Source organism: Prionailurus bengalensis, chromosome D1 (assembly GCF_016509475.1).
Source record: "Prionailurus bengalensis isolate Pbe53 chromosome D1, Fcat_Pben_1.1_paternal_pri, whole genome shotgun sequence".
Taxonomy (NCBI): Eukaryota; Metazoa; Chordata; class Mammalia; order Carnivora; family Felidae; genus Prionailurus; species Prionailurus bengalensis.
The window spans coordinates 11495292-11516581 of NC_057346.1; the positions used below are offsets into that span (position 1 = coordinate 11495292).

At 49.4% G+C, this 21290-nt stretch overlaps 1 protein-coding gene across 2 annotated transcripts in view; it reads right to left on the reverse strand.

Annotated features, from left to right (window-relative positions):
* DRD2 (dopamine receptor D2) overlaps positions 1-20796 on the reverse strand; it is a 64831-nt gene extending 44035 nt beyond the window's left edge. For both annotated transcript variants that reach the window (XM_043579365.1, XM_043579364.1), the window contains exon 1: positions 20671-20796. The gene's annotated coding sequence lies outside the window, so the exon portion shown is untranslated. The remainder of the gene's footprint in view (positions 1-20670) is intronic.
* Positions 20797-21290: the final 494 nt, after the last annotated feature.

The following is a 21290-nucleotide window of genomic DNA, read 5'->3' on the forward strand; positions in this document are numbered from 1 at the left end:
CCAACACCTAACCCAGAGCCACCCAGCCGCCCCAGGTGAGATTTTATTAAAACAGTGAATTTGATATAGGATTGTTCCCCCCAATACCTGACCACCCCAACATATTTTTTGGGTTGAGGTACAGTTTAACTTGTTGAATGTTTCAGAGACGTTTCCAGTTAAAAAAAAATTTTTTTTAATGTTTATTTATTTTTGAAGGAGAGAGAGAGTGTGAGCAGGGGAGGGGCAGAGAGAGAGAGGGAGACACAGAATCTGAAGCAGGCTCCAGGCTCCAAGCTGTCAGCACGGTGCCCGACACAGGGCTCGAACTCATGAACCCCAAGATCATGACCTGAGCCCAAGTCAGAGGCTTGACGGACTGAGCCACCCAGCTACCCCGAATACATTCATTTTAATGAACAAATACACACCTGTAACTACTGTGTGCCCAGCACTTTGCCAGGCCCTGCGGGGTGATGTGAGGAGGACACGCTCCCTCCTGAGAAGTTTCTATGTGAGTGGGAGAGGCAGGCAGCAACAGGGGGCTGTGGAAAGAAGAGACAGAGCTGCTTCTGCGTCCTGACTGTGCCACTTGCTTGGCCCACTCCCTCCACTTCTGTGAGGCTCGGCCACCACGTCGGAGAAGTGGAGATGGTGTGTCTTCCCCCAATGGGTCTGGGTGATTGAAGGACGTGTGCCGGCCACAGTGGGTTGCTTTATTCAGTCAGCATTCATTTGATCATCAAAAGCTACCGGGCAACAGAAAGAAGGGGAGTTCTCGGCAGTAAAAACAATGACCCTGGTCTCGGTGGACTGGGAGTTTCTGTATATTTCTAGGCAGGAGGCTTGAGGATTAATCTACAGGACTGATGGCATTTCTGCTTCTACCGAGTCGCCCCGTGCACACAGTAGAGCCTACCTGCCTCCGCCAGCTGTGGCTTCCCTGGCTCCAAGGCCTCCAGCCCCTTCTCCAGACTCAGTAAGCGGGTCCTCAAGGCTGCTCGACCCACCCCCCAACTCCTCACCACCACCCGCAGAACCAGGATCACAACAACAGGGGGCCTTCCCCCAGTCAAAAGCTCCATTTGCATCTTAATGAAAAGGGGGAAGAGGAAAGCTAGGGGTGTTGACTAGGAATGAAATCACCCTGTAAGTCTTGGAGTTTTGTCTGCTTTCTGCAGCCTCTGCCAGATCCCCCTCTGAGCTCAGTCTGCACTATAAAAGCCAAACCTCGGAAACACCTAATTTGGGAATTATGTGCTGGCCCTGCAGCAGCTTTCCAGGCTGCTGGTTTGAGGCTGCTCCTGGTCCCTCTGAAGGTAGCAGTTCCAAACTGCTGATAGGCTTAGTCACCTTGGTCCCGCTCATTAGAGCCAGCGCCAATTACTGCCCAGCCCTGGAAGCTGAACCCAACAGCAGCCTCTTGTTCTGGGCGCTGCTCACTGGGGCGTGCGGGCCAGAACCAGCTTTGGCTGGGGAGGGGCGCCCAAGCTGCGAGCCCTCCTATGCCCAGTAGTGGCAGCGGTGGCTGGTAGTGAGGAAGGCAGGACCGCCTAACAGGGATCAAAAGGGCAGAGCAAGACTTTCTTAGCTCCCCTTGGGACTCCTGGCTGGGTGGTGATACAGCCCAGCCCTGCAATTAGAAAAACAACCGCTTGAAGCCAAGGCTCAGCTAGTTAAATGGTGTTGAACCTGAGTATTTAGCAATCTTTGTACATAAACACACAAATTCCTGTGAAACACACATAGAGTGTTATTTCTTACATTATAAAATGATTTTCCAGGCCTTCGATTTTGATATATGCTTCCCTCACCAATTCCCATATTCCACATCTTGATCTCCTTCCCGAGTCTGTAATCTCAGGCCCATCGCTTCTTGGCCTTTTGGCTAAGATCAAGTGTAATCTCAGGCCCACGCGGGTGACACAGAATGCCAGGTGTAGGCCTCCGAATATCACCAGGAAAAAAACGAGGAAAAGGTTGTGTTTACTGCTTCTCGGTGTTCATTAATATGGAAACACGGCCCTTTATGGGTTTTGATGGAGATGCCACAGGGATCACCCTTGCACTGGCATGCAGCTTTAGGGTTCCCTTCAAAAGTGCCAGCCAAATTAACACACTAATTTGAAAGGACATGTATAAGTTATGATCTGCAAAAAAAAAAAAAAAGTGCTGGTCCATCACAACCTGTGTTGTGTTTTACACCACCACAAACAAGGATTAATCTACAGGACTGATGATCTGTATGTGTGTGTGTGTATGTCTACGTGCATCTGAATTAGCATTAACTGAAAGCCCATTATTGTACATAGCACAGGAGACCATATATAGAGTCTCCAATTTTCCCAAGTGCCAAATTTTTGGCATATACGTATTCCTTCATTTATACATTCACTCCACAGATGTCCAGGGTCTCCTGTGTACTTAACCACCTCAGACAGGAAGATGCCCTAATTGACCTCTCATGCTGGGGACATGGATGGGGTGGGGTGGGAGGAGAAAAAGAGGAAGTCATCAGCACACACTGTGGCAGGCACTGTGTTAAAAGACAATAGGTCCCAAAAGAGTCACTTATGCTAAGCCCCATGTCATAAAATCTAGACTCAACTACAGTTTTGGCTTCTCCCAGAAATAGACTCTGAAAGCACTCAATCAGGTACCACCTCATTAGCACTAGCGAGGTATCTGCCTGATAGACCCTTGCCATCCCTACAGGCAAGTGACCTTGCCACAACCGATCTGCTCTTTGCTAGTAGAACGTCCTTGTCTAGCCCCCTCCGCCTATAGAAGTCTTTCATTTTTGTACAGCTCCTTAAAGCCCCTTTCGTCTGCTGGATGGGACGCTGCCCCATTCATGAATCCCTGAATGAAGCCGATAAGATCTTTAAAATATACTCAGTTGAACTTTGTCTCCTAACACCTGTGATGAAAGGGAAGACAGTAAACCTGGCCTGGAAGAGAGTTTCATGAGGCTCAGAGGCAGTGAGGGGGTAGTTTTACCAGACACATCTGGGCTCAAATATCAGCTTCCGTTCTTACCACCTGTGTGGCCCTGCATGCATTTACCTAACCTCTCTGATCCTCAGTTTTCTCGTCTGTAAAATGCAAATAATAAATAATTCCTACCTTTTATGGCTGTCACTAGCATTAAAGATGATACATGTGAGGCCCTAGGTGTTGCCAGTAGTTTTAAATGGTAGGTATTATTCACTTGAGTAAATGGATTACTGCTGTAGACAAGAACGCATCTCATTGTAAAGTGTTTGAAAGCAACCCGTGTGACTGTCAAAAGAAGTTCTGAGCGAAGGAGTTAGATTAGACAGGCAGTTGGTAGTCATGGTCTGTCCACACTAGAAGGGGTTTCATCCAACCCAACCCCATATATTTTTTTAAGTTTATTTATTTATTTTGAGAGAGGGAGACAGAGAGAGCACAGGGGAGGCGCAGAGAGACAGGGAGACAGAGGATCCCAAGCAGGCTCTGCACTGTCAGCTCAGAACCTGACGCAGGGCTCGAACTCAAGAACCACGAGATCATGACCTGAGGCTTGAAAGAAGGACTCACAGGAGCCTGACTACAGTTTGGTCAAGCCTAATGGGAGGCCTAGGGATAAGTGACTTCTCCCGCCCTCTGGTTCCTATCTCTAGAATACGGGGTTGGGTTAGGGGCACCTGGGTGGCTCAGTTGATTAAGCATCTGACTCTAGATCTCAGCCTCAGGTCATGACCTCGTCCTGGGGCCTGTCTTGGACCTGCCTTGCCCAGTTTGAGGAGGAATTCTGCGGAGTCATAAAGAATCACCCACCCTTGACACCTGATCCTGTGGTTTGCCCTCAGCAAGAATCCCATTAAGTGGATTTAACAAGAACCCCCCATACTTGATGTCTCCTCTTGTAATTTTCCATCTACTGACCCCTCATCCTGCTCATGGGTTATAAACCCCCAGCTGTCTTTGCACCCTCAGAGACGAGACAGATCTCTCTTCCCCACTGGGATAGTCTATCACAACAGTCATGAACGAAGTCTTCTTTACTGTTGTAACAAATGGCAAAATAATGTTTTTCCTTCACAGAGTGATGGTACTGAGACTAGAACTTAGGACTCCTGACTCTCTCGGCCCCTCTAAAGGCCTGTGTGGGTCTAGTTTAATAAGGGGAAGAAAAAAAAAAAGCCCAGAAAATTGTCAGGTAGCCAAATCTCCAAGAAGCCCAAGGAGCAGTTGCCATGGTCTGGCAAAAGTACATGGGATTCTGGCTCAGCCTTTTATTTCTTGGCTTTTTTGTGTCCATTCTACTTGGTCTTCCTGGGTCTCTGTATCTGGTGGACCGACACTCAAAGACTCTGCTCACAGGCAACTCAAACTAACCATCTTCATTCAGGCCTGTTGTGATAGACTATCCCAACGGAGGAGAGAGATCCTCTCAACTGTGAGCGTGCAAAGACAGACCATTATTCCGGCTCATCTGAAGCAGCTTGTGCTATTTGCTGAGAACCCTGCCACACCCAGCTGGCACTGGTGCCTCCCCCCCACCCTATCCCCCAAGGCTGAGTCAGATCTCCCACCACCTGAGTGGGAGGAGAGAGGTCCTCTGTCTGCTGTCTAATGAAACAGGAAGGAGAGGACTGAGGGGACATCCATCTGGGTGGGATTCTCCAGGCCATGGAGTACCTGGGCTCTGCCCCGAGCTGGGCTGCCTGTGGTTTCCACCTAAGGAGACGCCCAAGCTGCCAGCCTCCGGTAGCCCCCTGAAGACAGATATTCCAAGGTCAGAGCTCCTGGCTCCTTCTCCAAACGAAAGAATGTCTAGGGACCTGCATCCCTGGCCCCTCCTCACTGCCAGCCTTTGGTGGGAGCACTCTCCCCAGCCTTTCAGAGCTCTGCTTCTCAGAAGAGGCATGTGTGGCGGGCCACGTGTGTTCCTGTCCTTCCCCTTGTCCCCTCTCCCCCACCAGGACCATGGACTCCTGGGGCTATGACATCACCATGGAGACAGACATGCCCTGGAGGGCGGACAAAAGCCAGACAAGCTGGGAGGCACTGGCATGCGAGGCGCCCAAGGAGCTGGAGCAGGCCCCAAGCCAAACCCTACATTGAGTTCCAAAGCTAGGCTGAGAGCAGATCCTTGGAAATCCTCTGTACTTCCTTCCCTGACCCCCACCCCAACCTGTCACAGTGCAGGGGTTCACTTTTCTCTCAGGGCTTACATAATTGCTGAGCGACTAGTGGGGATCAGATCATTACAGACCAACACCCACACTGGAAAGCCCAGAAGGGCAGGCTCAGGTGTCTCAGTCCCACTGGAAGATGGTAAAGCAGATCCTGACGTTGTCACACTGGCTTCTATGGAAGGAAGGTGAGTTCACCACAAGAAGGTGAATCTGCAAGGCTTCAGGTTCCATATTTGCAGACCTGTAATCTTTACGAAGGGCTCAGAAAGTTCCCTAGCACCATTATCATCTCCATGTCCTTAAGGTCTGGCCAGCTGGGCAAATCCAGTGATGGGGTTCCCTGGGATGCTCTGGCTTGTAATGCAGAGCAGGTCTCCACTAGGCTCTGTGAGACCCCAGCTCTTCTCCTTCTCTGCAGGGAGCTCCCTCCCTCCCTCCACCCCCAGCAAAGCTGGACTCAGGGGCTCCGTCTCCACCCATCAGGAAGCTTCTGGGGACACACCCTGTGCATGGTGATGTCCTGGCCAGACACAGGATGCTCACTTTATTCCTACTCACATGGGACCCCCATAGTGGACGGGAATGTAATGACTAAAGAACACCATTTTGTGGGAGGTACACTGAGTGAGAGAAAAGACTTGGATTTCAGTCCTGCTCTGCCCCGAAGAAACCTTGAAGAAAGTACTTGGCCTCCTGGAGTCTCTGTATTCTCACTTGTGAAATGAGAGCATTAGCACATAGGAGGCATTTAATAAATGCTCGAGGGACGAATGTTGAGTGAACAACTCCAAATCCCTGAGCTCCTTACGACCATACATGGCACTTTGTTGTTTCTATCTTATTTTATTTTATTCATTTTATTATTTATTTTTTCTTTTTTTAGAGAGAGAGGGCACAAACAAGAGAGAGGGACAGAGAGACAGAGAGAGAGAGAAAGAATCTTAAGCAGGCTTCATGCCCAGCGCAGCCCCAACATCGGGTTCAATCTCACAACTCTGGGATCATGACCTGAGCTGAAATTAAGAGTCAGATGCTTAACTGACTGAGCCACCCAGGTGCCCCTATACGAGGCACCTTGTATTCGCACCCAGCCACCTCCTTCTGTGGCCTGAGCCCAAGGCTGCAGGCCTCCCCTTTCTAGAACCCTGAAGCGGCCCCCTTCCTCCCTTCTCTTCCTCCAAACTCCCCTTACCTTCCCCCTTACTACCCATGGTGCCAGGAGGCCAGCGAATCCCAGTTAATCCTGAAATCCCAGTCATACTAATTGCTTTCTTTCTTGTCCTTACTTGCCTTCTAACTCAGGAGATGAGGCTTCAGTTAGGCAGCTGTTCCAACAGCAGGTGACTGGAAGGGAAATGGTCTTGGCCTAGAAGAGGCAAAGAATGTCTCCATGGACCCACGGGTCAGGAGGCTCCCCATAGCAAGCTGGACAGTGTCCCCCCAAATCCACATGCACCCAACGCTCCAGAATCTGACCTAATTTGGAAACAGGGTCTTCGCAAAGGTAACTAATTAAGGATCTCGATGGAATTATATCAGAATAGGGGGGCCCTAAATCCAAAAGCTTGTGTCCTTACAACAAGAGGCAAGGACACAGAGAGACACGGGGAGACAAGGATGATGTGAAGACAAGAGGAAGGAATTGGAATTCTGCTTCCATAAGCCAAAACACCAGGAATACTAGAAGCTGGAAGAGGCCAGGAAGAGCCAAGAGCCTTCACAGGGAGCATGGCCCTGCCGGCATCTTGATCTGGGACTTCCAGGCTCCAGGACTACGAAAGAATAAATCTCTGTTGTTTGGGACACCCAGTTTGTGGTACCTTGTTACTGAGGAAATGAATGCATTCTTCAGGCCCCCCTGGGCTCCACGATGTTTAAGGCACAAGGCTGTGAGCTCTCTCCCCACCTTCCACCACCCTCTGGAGACCTTCTCCATGCCCTGGGGCTCAGGGAACCTGCACAGGCTTACAGCCATCGTCCACCACATGCGTTTCTTATCACATTTGGGAGCCAAGCAAAAGTGCTTAGAAAGAAAAGCTGTGGACATTTGGCTTCTCCAGGCTGTCCGCCTGGTTTTCCTCCAGTTCCTGCGGGATGTGATGTGAGCAAATCTCAGCTTGCTCTGCAAGAGGACAGTATTCGTTCGTTCATGCATGCGTGCATCCACACATGCAACCTGTATTTCCTGACGGCTTACCACCTGCCAAGCACCTGCTCAGTGCGGAGCACGGACACTACCCCTTCTCCAGCCCCTCCTTGCTGCCCAGTCTAAGATCTGGCTGATGACAAAGGAGCCATCCGTCTACCCTATTCTGTTATTTTTAATGACAATAACATAGCATTCAAAAAGCTTTTGCATGTCATTTGATACACTGAGAACCCACCTGCCTACAATCTGCTTCTCCATGAGAAACGGGAACATTAATGGATCTGCAGCCCCATCCCTCAAAGCTGTGAGCCCCTCAAAATATATAAGTACCAACTCAGTCCTGCTTTACAATTCTTTTATCTGTTTTTCTCAGGCAATGGAGTAGAGCTGAGTACTAAGGGCCACCAAATCAGCCATTTGGGACCCAGAAATGAGAGGAAAGGACAAGGGACGAAAAGCAGAAGACATCATCTCTGGCTATTGGGCACGGCGCAGGGCACTGGCTTGCTATGGCAGGCAATCGGCTGGGTCATTGGCAGACCCGGGGTCTGGTTTGGTCTGCTGCTAAGCAACCATCAGACTGATTGCACTGCTTACCTCTCTGGGCACAGTTTTCTCCTCCACACACCAAGAGTTAGTCTGGGTCCCTAATGTTCTTTACATTTACAGCCTTGGCATGCTGGGATCTCTCTAGTCCATGTCAATTGCTGGAGAAACTGTCTAGCCTGAGTTAATAATACAGGGGATTTCAAGGAGGAGCAGAAGACAGTGTGTCTCCTGCCATATTACTGTGTGTAGGTGGAGGGGCAGGAGAGTCCCCTGATCACAGTCCCACTATGTTCAATGGGCTGGTACCTAAGCCTGAAGAGATAAGGTCTTCGCTGCCCCCTTCAAGGAATTTACCATCTAACGGGGAAACAGATCAGTAAACAGACAATTATAAACATTACAATATGGTGTAATAAACCTTACACTTCCTGCCATGGAAATATAGAGGGGTCCCTAGCTCAGGCTGATGGGACACTCTAGGGGGGAAACCATGGAAGGCTCCCTGGAAGAAGTGATGCCTTCACTCAGTTTTAAAGACTGACTAGCAGTTAGCATTTAAGGTCAAGGGCTGGAGCATTCAGGCAGAGAAAACATGCTCAAAGGCTGGATAGAGTATAGTGAGCACAGGGGAACAGATGTCAACAGATCCATTTTCTTTTCTCTTCCTCCTAACCACCATCTTTTTCATCTCTTATCCACAGCTTAACACCTACTCGCCACCCTCTGTTCTCCTTTCTTCTCCTCTTTCTCTTCCATTCTCTGAAGATGAGGAGAGGAATGTCATCTAGTGAGTTCAGAGCTAGTGAGGTAACAGAAGAGAATACCAGTGTGATGATACGGGAAAGGTGGTTCTGTGTCAGCCTCCATGGAGAGCATAGCCCCTCCCTGTCTCCTTAGCCCCCCTCTGCCCTGCTGTGAAGACCCTGCTCCTTTAAGGTACATGCCAGCCACCTATAACCCCTCCACCTGTCTCTGTCAGGGCCATCCATGGATGGATGGAATTCTGGCCACTTCCCTACTTCACGAAGACTCTGGCACCTAGCTCCCCATCCTGCACTCCAGCCCCAGTCCTGACATTAACCTGGGTAGAATCAGCTTCTGGCACCTTGGCCTCTCAGCTCCGTGATGCCCGCATCCCCAAGTACACCCACCACTTCAATCACCCGTTCCCCTGATTGCATCCTGGTCTTTCTCCTCACCCAGGACTGCTCTGTTCCTCTTTCTAATCAGAAACTGAGTTATCTCCCTCTGTGACCCAGCTCGTGCACTCAATTCCTCCAACTATGCCAGTTCTCTGACCTCATCAACACCACCAATTCGATGATTCTAATCCCTCCTGCCCCAACCCCCCCCCCCATATCCACCTCCAGTCTGCACTTCCTTTTCCACCTGGCTCAGATTTCTGTCCCAATATTCAGACATTTTACCAATATCCTTAACTGCCTTGCTTCATTGTCTTTAAATCATCCTTGGCTACTCCCTTCCCCTCATCCTCCATAGCCCGTTAATCACCAAGTTCTGTTAAAATTTAAATAACTTTGCAAACCACTCCTGTCTTTGTCTCCACTGCCCCAACTTGGCTTTCAGCACTGCTGTCCTGGACAGCCAAAAACTCTGGCAGTTACCTTTCTTTGTTTCTTCATTTCTTTCTTTGTTTCTTCTTTTTTAGTTTATTTATTTTGAGAGAGAGAGAGAGAGAGAGAGAGAGAGAGAGAGAGGGCACACGCATGTGCACAAGTAGGGGAGGGGCAGAGAAACAGAGAATTCCAAGCAGGGCTTGATGCAGGGCTCAAACTCACAAACTGTGAGGTCATAACCTGAGCTGACTGAGCCACCCAGGCACCCCAGTTACCCTTCTTTCAATCTTGCTTCTGTAGCATCAGCGGCAGGGGGAGGGGGCGGGATGCAACCTCCGATTTTTTTTTTTAATGTAAATGAATCAATTGTGTTATTCTCCAGCTTAAAGGCAACCTTTCACAATGGCTTCTTCATCCCCTCAGGACAGAGTCTTCATGAGGCTTCAGAGTTCACAGTCTGGTCTCTGCAATGCCTCTGGCATCACCCTGTACTGTCCTCAGCTCAAACTCCAGCTCTTTAGCCATAGTTTCTTTGGGTTCCTTGACTACTGCATGCTCTAACTTGAAGTCCGTGACCACAGAGTGTGACCAAAGGGGCCCTGGGGCTCTGTGCCATTCTCCCTTGTTACATGATACTGAGGGTTCTTCCAAAAATAACATTCCAGGAGTCAGGTCCCAGCTTGTCTGATTTCTTGCAATGATGTCCTTCTTCCTTCCAGAAGAGAGAAGATGAAATTTGGAGCACGGACTAGAAAGGATCCTGTGGACACTTCAATGCCTCCTACTTATTATAATGAGAATGAAGTGAATGTTTATTGAGAGCTTACCACGTGTCAGGTACCAGGCTAAGCACTTTATATGTGTGATTTATTTACTTCCCACAAACCCTATGAAGTGCTATAGTCACCCCTATTTCATGGAAGAAAAACCTGAATCTCAAAGAGGTTATAGTAACTTGACTGATGTCACAAAGTTGGTTACCAGCAGAACACAGATCTGAGCCTGTATCATTCTGGTTTCGGAGTTTATCCTCTGAATCACTTCATTATACTGAATAGCCAGACGGGCAGGCAGTGGGTATCTCATGTTTTACACGTGAATTGGGGAAATGTGTGTTCAAACCATTACTGCTTTTGAAGGGTCTCAGGTAATTAAACTAAGGACCAACCCTGTCCCCAAACTTGAAATCTCAGCGTCAAAGCAAACCATCCAGAGCTCCAAAGACAGAGCTCAACAACTATTCCATCCCGCTTGACTTCAGGTCTCTGGGCAGACCTGGACCAACATATGTGTCATGTTTCCTTGACAGCTCGCCCAGTACCTTTTTCTCTGTGTGTGTGTCTGACTGAAGCAGGTTCCGACCAGTCAATAACCCCCTACTTCCGTGCCCCACAACAACTCTGAACAATTTCCAGCCAGAGCATAAAGTACTCATGGCTGAAGGTAATCAGAGAATGCAGGTTGAGGACGAAAGAGAGAAGGTGTGAAGCATCTTGCTGACCCATTAACACTGCCAGACACTCTTGCTGGGCTCCCAGTAAGTGCGGCCCTGGAAGTAGGCCATCTCTCACCCTCTCACTCATACCATGATTTAAGTAAGTGGCTACCAAGGGCTCAGCATCCCTTTGGGTTATAACAGGTTCTGGAGAAGCAGGAGGCAGACCCTGCTTCAAGGAGCTCTCAGGCTAGTGGGGAAGACAAGAAATGCACAATCAAGGGGCGCCTGGGTGGCTCAGTCAGTTGAGCGTATGACTTCAGCTCAGGTCATCATTTCACGGTTCATGAGTTCGAACCCCGCGTTGGGTTTTGTGCTGACAGCTCAGGGCCTGGAGCCTGCTTCGGATTGTGTCTCCCTCTCTCTCTGCCCCTCCCCTGCTCATGCTTTGTCTCTCTCTGTCCCTCAAAAAATAAATAATAAAAAGAAATTAAAAAAAGAAATGCACAATGGAACGATTAGCATTAAGCATTCGGACAGCAACATAAGAACAGAGCACAAGAGTTTTCCAAAGGCAGTAACTCCAGTATTTCCTAACTCTGTGAACCTGAGTACATTTTGCTTAGCCTCTCTGAGCCTCAGGGGCCACATCTACAAAATTGAGATTGTAACAGCTACTTCAGTAGCTTGTTGTAAGGATCAGTAGGGATAGGGTGTGAGAAAGTGATTTACAAATACAAGAGATTACTATTGCCTCGTGGGCTTTGAAAATTAAAAGGGAGTTCCAAATGCAAAGTATTAGCATTGCTCCATAGGGGTCAAGACAACTATTAAAAGGGCTTTAAAATGCACGCAGACTGTATGAATCCCTGCCTTGAATGCTCATCCCTCTGGTGTCTGCAAAATGCACTCCCCCACATTCTTTAAGTCTTCCCTCAAGTATGACATTCACCGTGACATCCATCCTGATCACCCTATTTGGCCATGCAAACTTCCCTCTCCTCCAGACCCTTAACACGCCATATACCAGAGCCCTAATCAATTTATTTTTCTTTTCTCAAGTACTTATTGCCTTCTAACACACTCACTCATTTATTTTTTATATTTAGTGTGTATCATTTTTCTCCTCACACTAGAATATAAGTTCCAGGAGTGCAGGGATCTTTTTTCATTTTTTTTTTCATTAATGTATTTGCAACCAAGATGAGTGCCTAGTACACAGTAGGTGCTCAGTAATTTTGGTTCAGTGACAGAATGAAAAGTTGAAATCCATGTGGAATGGCAGCCACAGCAGAAGACATTCAGGAAAGAGTGAGTACAGGAAGACAAAACAGAAATCGACAGCTTGGTCTGGTAAGACGAGGGCTGAGAGGCCCATGACCGTATTGTGTGAACCACGAGGACTTTGAAATCTCAGAACAAAACCAGAGGTGCTCCTTGAAGGTCACTAGAGGCCGTTTGATTCCCATACAAGAATTCATCTTATACGTGGATAGTGAAGAGACTCCTGTGTCACTGCAGAAGAAAATTGTGAATAACTTCACAGAGAATAATTTCATTGTGTGTTATTAGCTTTCTACTATTATATAATAAATCATCCCCAAACTTGGCAACCTAACACAACAAAAACTGATTATCTGAATGAGTTTCTGTGGGTCAGGAATTCAGGCAGCTCTATTCAGTGGTTCTGGCTCAAATCTCTCAGAAGGTTGCAATTAAGACCTTGGAAGTGGCCACAGTTACTTGAAGGCTTATCTGGGGAGAAAAGATCTACTTCCAGGATGGTTCATTCACATGGCTCTTGGTAGGAGGCCTCAGGTCCTTCCCATGCAGAACATTCCATAGGGCTACTAGAGTGTCCTCATGACATGGCAGATAGTTTTCCCCAGGATGAGTGATCCAAGAAAGAATAAGGTAGAAGTCATAACATCTATTATGACATATTCTCAGAAGTCACAATCTGCCATTTAGGCATTATCCTATTGGTATACAGGTCTTCCCTATTTAATGTAGACAGAGATTACATAAGAACATGAGTACCAGAAAACAGGGAGTATTGAGGGCCATCTTGGAGGTTGACCACGATGGAATGTAACTAAGGAAGGATCCAGAATGTATGGAGGACCGCACAAATCTATGGAAAGCATTCATCACCTCCTACCACCTCCTTCTAGCTCACCAAAGAAGACTGCCCAGAAGGCAGACTTTGTGCCATCAGTCATCCAGAGCAATCCAGGCCTTCAGTTATATACACTCCCCAAGGAAAGACGTGTATGTAAATATCATTGTTTCTTTAGGGGGCCTGACATCCTCTGCTTGGGACCCCAGATGCTAGTTCCTGCTTGTCAATACAATTCTCATATTGTTCCTGCCATAAATGAACATAAGAGCTGAGGAAGCTCACAGAGTCCAAGAAGGAATGACTCCATGACCTGAGGAAGATGGCCAGGGAATGGAACACCCATGATGTCCTTGAAACCCTCTACCTTCCCTAAATAGTAAGCCTTTTTAATTGGCCAGAAATAGATGCATCAATTAGGAAAGACTCCTCTCCTGTGAAGGATTCACAGAAAAGGAAAAGAGCCAAAGAAAGGGAGTAACTTTCAGGATCAGAGAGTCCTAGGGCCAGAAGCTATTGAGTTACATCCCTTTCTCAGGCAGGACCATCCTTCATCCAAAACGTGGGTGACATCTGCCTCTGCCATTAATGACCCCCAAAAGATGGACACCATGTATTTGTGGTAGCTTTGAGGATCTTAATGTGAGGTTCTTTGGGCTTCTCAACCAAGGGTAGAAGAAAGAAAAGTCTCCGTGTTCTTGTGCACCAGTATTTTCTCCTTATTTTTGATTTTCTATAATAAGTGGCCTTTGCCAGAGTGCACCATCCAACGTCACAGTACCAATCAAGAAGGCTCCAACCAAGTATAAACTGATGGGTGCCAGAGGGGAGGTGGGTGGAGGGATGGGCAGAATGGGTGAAGGGGAGTGGGAGGCACAGGCTTCCAGTAATGGAACAAATCAGTTGTGGAGACAAAGGGTACAGCACAGGCAATATGGTCAGTGGTATTGTAACAGTGTTGTCTGAAGACAGGTGACAGCTGCACTTGTGGCGAGTGCAGCATAACATATGGACCAGTGAGTGCAGCTCCTCTTGCTCAAGATGAGTAAAAACTTCTGGCAGGGGAGAGCCAGTGATTGTGGGGCAGGTAAGTGGAGAGTGTAAGAAAGAAACATAGGCTTGAATTTTGTGAAAGCTTTAGAAATATGCTTAATTTCAGAGATGTAAAACCAGGTGCTCAGTGAGTGCAAAAGGAAAGCAGCTGAAAATGCCCCCCCCAGTTCCTTTTTTTAATTTTTAATTTTCTTATTTAAAAAACTTATTTTAATGTTTATTTTATTTTTGAGAGGGTGGAGGGGGGCATGAGTGGGGAAGGGCAAAGAGAGAGGGAGACACAGAATCTGAAGCAGGGTCCAGGCTCTGAGCTGTCAGCACAGAGCCTGATGTGGGGTTTGAACCCACGAACTGCAAGATCATGACCTGAACTGAAGTTGGAGGCTGCATCAACTGAGCCACCCAGGTGCCACTCTCCCCTTCCAGTTCCTTAATGATTACAATAACACTTATTACAATTAACGTTTATGGAGCCCTGTGCTTACTTTTGCCAGGGACTCTTCCCAATGTCTTATATCTACTGCCATAAGTAATCACAGCAACGCAACCATCTCAGCATGAACATCCCCACGTACAGATGAGAACCCCAGCTGACAGCAGTCAGCCAACTTGCCTAAGGTAACACAGCTAGTAAGTATTGCAGTTGGAATCCAAATTCTGGCAATCTCGCTCCAGAGCCCACAGGCTTAACCATGCTGTGTTTTAAGGGCTTAAGTAAGGGACCAAATGCTGCTAAGTGGCATTCATAAAATTCATGGTGAGGTTCACCTACGCAGGCTAGAAGTCTTCTAGCTTATTGGGAGGTGATCCCCATTATCTGGTCATTTCAGTAGAGCCTGGAGTGCTGTTGAATCTTGGGAATTCCAAGGTAGCAGGCAGCATGTAAAAGTTCCTTTGTTTTGTCCGGGAAGAAACCAATGTGCAGACTAACTGCCCTGCCCAGGAACACCCAGGCCTCTTCGGCCTCTGTCCAGCAGAAGAGCACCGAGCAGTTACTCCTTATGATAGCACTCATGAGTTAATCCCGCGTCTGTGTAGGACCCCAGGCCATCCCACTACTCCCCACTCGCCCTAAACTCAAGCTTAGTCTTGGAGATGTGACAAGTTTTCATCCCATATGGTGAGAAAACAACACCAAAGGCCAAAGGGAGGCAGCAGCCTGAGTTGTATCCTCTGGCAACAGTTTGGTGCACCTCAAACAGATGAGCAATGATGGCATCCCAGTTTCAGCCTAGCTTCTCCAGGGAAGCCAGGCCTTCCATGAGTCCACACCTTCTCCTGCCCTCCCTTGAGTGAGAAGGCTCTGGTGTCTCTCCCTTTTTCTGCTCCTGCCCCCTCTCCTCTGCTCCCATTGCTTGCTGAGATTCATTCCCAGTGTACCTGACCCAAAGGAGCGAGACCCAGGCATAGAACAACTTCTTGGACGGTCCTCAACTTTAAAAATCCCAAGAACTTATTCCATCCACTCTTCTCCCTCTGCAACCTCCTCTTTTCCTGGTCTCCAATGCAAAGCTTGCTGTCACTTCAGTTTATCAAAGAAAGTGACTTCTTAGACCTATTTTCCCTTCCTTATTCTGTATGCCAATGACCATAGGTCAGAGAGCGCGATTACTTTAGCATCAAACAGTGTGGCCTTGAATCTCCACCCTGCACATTATTAGCCCTGTGATCTTGTGCAAGCAACTTATCTCTCTAAGCCCACGCTTCTTCCTCCGTAAAAAGGGGGATCATAACAGTGGCCAGAGTTGTTGCAAGATGAAGAGAAGAAATAAAAAACACATGTCAAATGCTCAGCACAGTACCTTGCACACAGCAAGTGCACAATAAACGTTAGCCATTAGGCTGATGGGGCCAGCAACGGAGGGATTGGCAAGCAGGACCACTGGTCAAAAGCAGCCGTTTTAAGGACGCTTGTGAGTAAGCCACTTTCCCAGACCAAGGGTTCCCGGGGAATTGCTAGTGATGCTGCTGCCTGGGGTAACAGGAAGGAGAGAAGGCAATTATACAGCGTGTAACAAAAATAATTTCATTTCTAATGCCTTTCCCCTGCTGAGCCACTTAGAATCCAAACAATGACAACAAGGCAGGGGTGGAAATGAGAAGGGCAGGCACATTTTGAAGGAGCCTGGTGACAAATGGATGGGCCCCAGGACTCATTTTGACTCCCAGACATCTGCAGGGGCGTGTCCTTGGGGCTGTGGCTGCTGTTCTGTGCCGACCTACAGCGCCCTGGAAGGCCCGTCTGCCCAGGCTGGCTATGGGCCTATTGATGGACCCCTGGGGGCTGAGTCTGCCTGGATTCACTTATCATTCTCTGTCTGGGAGCAGACTGACATCACTCAGAGTGCTCCAGGGAAAGCCAGGGGTCCTCCCCCCTTCCCCTACCCATCACTGTAGACAGCAAAGAATTCCCTTGTCTCCTCCCGGAAAACATGAAAACCCCTGCAGGTGCCATGAGATTACAACAAATTGGGCAAACCACACTAAGCTGATGTCTAATACATACGTATTTAACATCAGCCTTTTCTGGGGGTCCCCGAAGAGTTTACTTCTTCTCGGTTCCCATCCCTGTACACCTCTCCACACTCTCTCAGATGCCCCTGCAGCCTCCAGGCCTCTGAATTTGGGACATTGCAGCACCATGGCCTCTTCCACCCAGGGGAGGGGGGAGTCCCCAGGTCCCAGTGCGTCATCTCTGGCTCCTCCCTGTACACTGGAGCCAGAGCCAGCAAGAGCCTCTGCTCCTCTGCAGAGAAACATTCCCATGTCTCCTAGGCAGAGAGGAGGCTGCACCCTCCCAGGGGGCATCCCAGCTGCCAAGGGTGTTGGTTTAACCCATTTATCAGATTGAGGTGAAAAGGACAAGAGGAGAAATGTACAGTCCAGAAGGGCAAGTTGTGCTCCTTTCTTTGGACCCAAATGGGAACAAACCAAGTGGTGAATCTTGTAGTTTTACTCCTCCACCCACATGCACTGACACTATAATCAAGCTATTTTCCACACCTATGCATTTAAATAATATGATTCTATTGTTTAAAAAAAATAAGAAAGAAATCTTCAATGACAATGGTGGTAGGGACAGTTGAGAGACAGGGATGTATTCATGTTGGATTCTAGCACTATTAGAGTAATTTAAAAGGCTGCAGATAATACCACCCAGAGCTGGCAAATCAGCAAACTGCAAACCCTTGGTGGTTCCATGTAGTCTCCTGGAGAGCTGGAGATGCTGGAGCTTGTACAGAACCTCAGAGCCAAATCTTGGAGTCTTCTCAGGGTCATGAGAGTCCCTACTGGGGGTGAGAGAGGGGAATGAGGTGCTGGGATTCAGCTGAGAGAGAAGCTATATACATGAAAGGGTACCTACTGAGGATCCGAACCACATTGTGCCATCTCCTGCTGCCTGTGGCTTCCAAGCATCTCCTAGATGCAGGATGCTTTCCTGCTAAGCAAGGCTCCTAGCAGAATGGAGAAGTTTGGTTACCAAGCCCAGTCCTGGTGGCTTGGAACTAGAAAGCTTATGCCACTCCTTCTGGGAGCACTTTGGTAATTGGAGACAGCCCACCATACTTCTGGACTAAGAGAAAAGCTACCCTGTTTAGGGGTCAAGAGCAGCCAGGATGACCTCTGAGGAGCCCAAATAACCTAAGGGTTTAAAGTCCTGGTAACTATGTCCTTGCAGAAATCGGACTGAGTAGGCAGCCATGCTAAGATATTTTCAAGACCTCAAATCTCAGGTTACTGTGACAACCCGACTCTGGGAGATATGGCTTGGGATTCTGACATTATAAAACCTCAGTGTTGATTCTCCCCTCCTTTACCAGTGGCTAAAACACCTTCACTGCTGGAGATTCATAGGAAGGGAGAAATGGGATTTGGCAGGTCAGAAAATATGAGTCAGTAGAAGGGGCAGCATTGGCTCAAGGAAGTCTCATTATCCTTAACCCCCACCCCACCCCACCCCACACAAACTGTATTATTTTCACAGCCATGTTACTTCCTCGACACCAATATTTGACTTTCATTTGCAGGGAAGATGAAGACAGCTCTTTCCAGGCCAAGTCCACATGACTTTCCCCTTACACATGTTTACCCACAGAACAGGGACCTCAGACCAGTCTAGCTTCATCAATCCCAGGTGAATATGAGCCAAAAAAATTTTTTTTATGAGATTATGAGCTCCCTTTGTTTCCCCTGGTAGGAGGAGGAACAGAGGGTTCCTCTCAAGTTCAAATTCCCCTGCATCATTGCATGTTCTAGACAGAAATAATCCAACCTTTCAGGTGAAGGTAGAAAACGGACTAGACCACAAGCATCTCTACTGGCCTTATTCACCCCTACAAGCCTGCTAGCTTATAGAGCACAAGAACCAAATCAATAGAGCCAATATGTCACTGCCAGCAGGGCACGAGTGGCTACCAGCCTTGGGGAACATGACGTGCTACTAAGCTGAACTAATCACTCCTTGGCATTTCAGGAGCAGTTGGGTTAGCAGACCACAGCACATGCATAATGAAAGACAATAATTCCTCCAGAAGGGGAGAGTAAGAACAACATAATGAGTTGGCCCTTAGAAGAGGGCAGTTACTATTTACACAGGTCAACCTAAAGCCATATCAGTGATTTTTAGAGGCCAAAAATCTGTTTTAGAAAGAAAAACCCGGAGGATTTGGCAAGGAGATTGGGCTGCATCCTTTATTGCAGCAAAAGGATTGAATCTGGGGGATGGACCCTCCATTAGCAGTGTCACCCATGAAGAATTTAACATGATAAACTGAAGAAGGCAGAGAGGTCAATTAAAGACCTAATCATGCTCCCTCTAGCCAAAGAAGTATGAACTTTTACGAGAGATGATTTATTAACCTGCGTACATATGAATCACCCAGAAATATTGTTAAAATATACATTCTTGGGTCTCAGCTTGAGATTCTCATTCAGCAGCCCTTCAGAGAAGAACAAAAAAAAAATCCATTTTTAACTAGGTTTCCAGGTGATTCAGAGGCAGGGAGTTCATTAAAACAGAACAACCATTGGAGAAATGCTGCCCCAGACCTCTACAACAAATCAGAATCTCCCATTTTCCAAGCACCCTTCATCCCCAGGGTGTGCAAAGAAGGTAGAAGGAACTCAAAGTGTTCTCCAAGAGACCAAGGCTGGGGTTATCATGGCTCTGATCTATGTGTAACCCTCTCAGATATCTTCCCTACCCGATGTCTGATTTCAGAGGTGGCATCCTTTCCACTCACCCCCCTCAGATATGCCAGGAATCTTGAACACTAAGCAAAGAAGTCAAAGGCAGGGGGCTGGGACCCAGAAAACCAGCCCACTAGTTCTCTTGCAATTGGTCACATTCACCAAGGCCTCTCTCTCTCTGCCCACCCTCATCAAACACAGCACCAACAGAGAGAAACATGAGAAGAATGATTTCTTTTTCAAGTAGTCCTAATGCTGCAGGATGAATCAGGGATAAGCAGAATATTTGCATGGTGGGGGGCGGGAGGGAAGGCTAAGAATCACTGATCACCTAGTTCCTGGGAAAGAGTGAGGATTAATCTGAAAGGTTTACATCCTGGTCAAAATCCAGAAATGATTGGATCTGCAGAAAGAACTGGAGAGAGATCCACAAAGTGCCTTGTACCTCACCAACTTCGGGAGCCCCCAGCACATAAAGTAGTGGGGTGCCAGGTGGGGAAACTTCACTCGCCCAAACAGCTTCCCTGTGGCTGAGAGCAAGGGCCTGTCCCTACGGAGCTGCGGTGCTGTGACTTGCATCCATGGCGAAGCCTGTTGTGTAGACGCACACGCACCCTCTTACCTCTGCTCTTCAAGAGGAACCACTCACAGGCTGCCCGCGCAGACAGCGTTGGGGACCTGCTCTGTCTGGCTCTTAGAGCTGCCTCTTGTCTCCGCACACAGCTCTGTCGAGGTTCTTGGTCCATTCCAGAGTCGAACAGTCACCCTCCACTACTGCCCCAACCGTCACCCCCATTCCCAGGTCGAGATGATTCTGAAAGCTCAGCCTCCCTCCTTGACTGGATCTCAAACGGAGAGATGGCGAAGAACGTAAATTCAGAACCAAGGACAGCGGCACAACCGGCGGTGGGAGAGGAGGGGCAGAACCGGCCTTCGCTTCTGTCCTTAGAAACTGAAAAGTCTCAGGTCGCGCAAATCCAGACTTGCCAAGAATAACCCTTCTCTCTCCCTGGAGGTCAGAAACTCTGGCCGCGCGCCCTGGGGTCCCGGACTTGGGTGCGGGGCAGAAAGTGCCGTCCCGAGATCGTCGGGAGCCGGGCGCCCTGCGAAGCTCCGGCTCGACAAGGGTGGCTCACCGCGCTCCGCGGGAGACTGCCCCCGCACCGCCCGCTAATGACCGGAGCGAGGATTCCCGCCCGGGCCGTGCAAGGGATGCCGAGAGGGAGTCAGAGGGGATGACAGCCGCTGTGTTCCTGTCCCCCCTGGGCTAGCAGCCCGATGGAGAGTCGGTGGAGAGCCTGCCCGCAGTCGGGTCGGTCCCAGGCAGACGGCGCCAGAGTGGCCTGACAAACTTCTAGTCCCAGTCGCGCCGCCCTCCGAGCTCCCCCTTCCTCTCCCTGCGACCCGCCTCGGCCCCCGGCCGCCCGTCGCTCCAGCGTGCGCGCGCTTACCTTCAAGCCATAGGGCGCCCGGGGGCAGAGACGGCGCCGGCTGCTCGAGGCTTCCGGCTCCCGCCGCATCCAAGCGCGGCCGCCCCTCCGGCAGCCGTCCGGGCCGCCGCTCTCCTCGGCGGGTCCCTGGCTCCCGGCCCCGCCGCGCCGTTCAGAGCCCCGGCGGGCAGCCGCTTGGCCGGCTCCGGCCCGCGGGGAGCAGTGGACCGGCCGCGGCGGGGCGGGGCGGGGCCGGGCGCGGGCGGGCGTGCAGCACAGGGACAAGGCGCGGAGGCGGCGCGGTGCGCGCGGGAGGCGGCCGGTTCCGGCACTGAGACTGGACAGCTTCACGGCGCGGGAGCACCGGAGCGCGGGAGGGAGGCGGGGGGCGGGGCCGCCCTGGCCCACGGGGCGCCCCTGGGCCCCGCCCTTGGGCCAGGCCCCGCCCCGCCACTCTGCGCGCCGGTGTGCGGACTCAGTGCGACCCAGCCTGCTGTGAGCAGCGAGCCGGCAGAGGTTGCAGTCAGCCCTGGCTTTGGTGCAGGTGGTTGCTGAGGCGGGAACTGAGCGATCGACTGCCCATTGCGGTCTCCCCATACCCCCAAAGTGAATGATACCCTGTACATTCAGGGCCGCCGGTG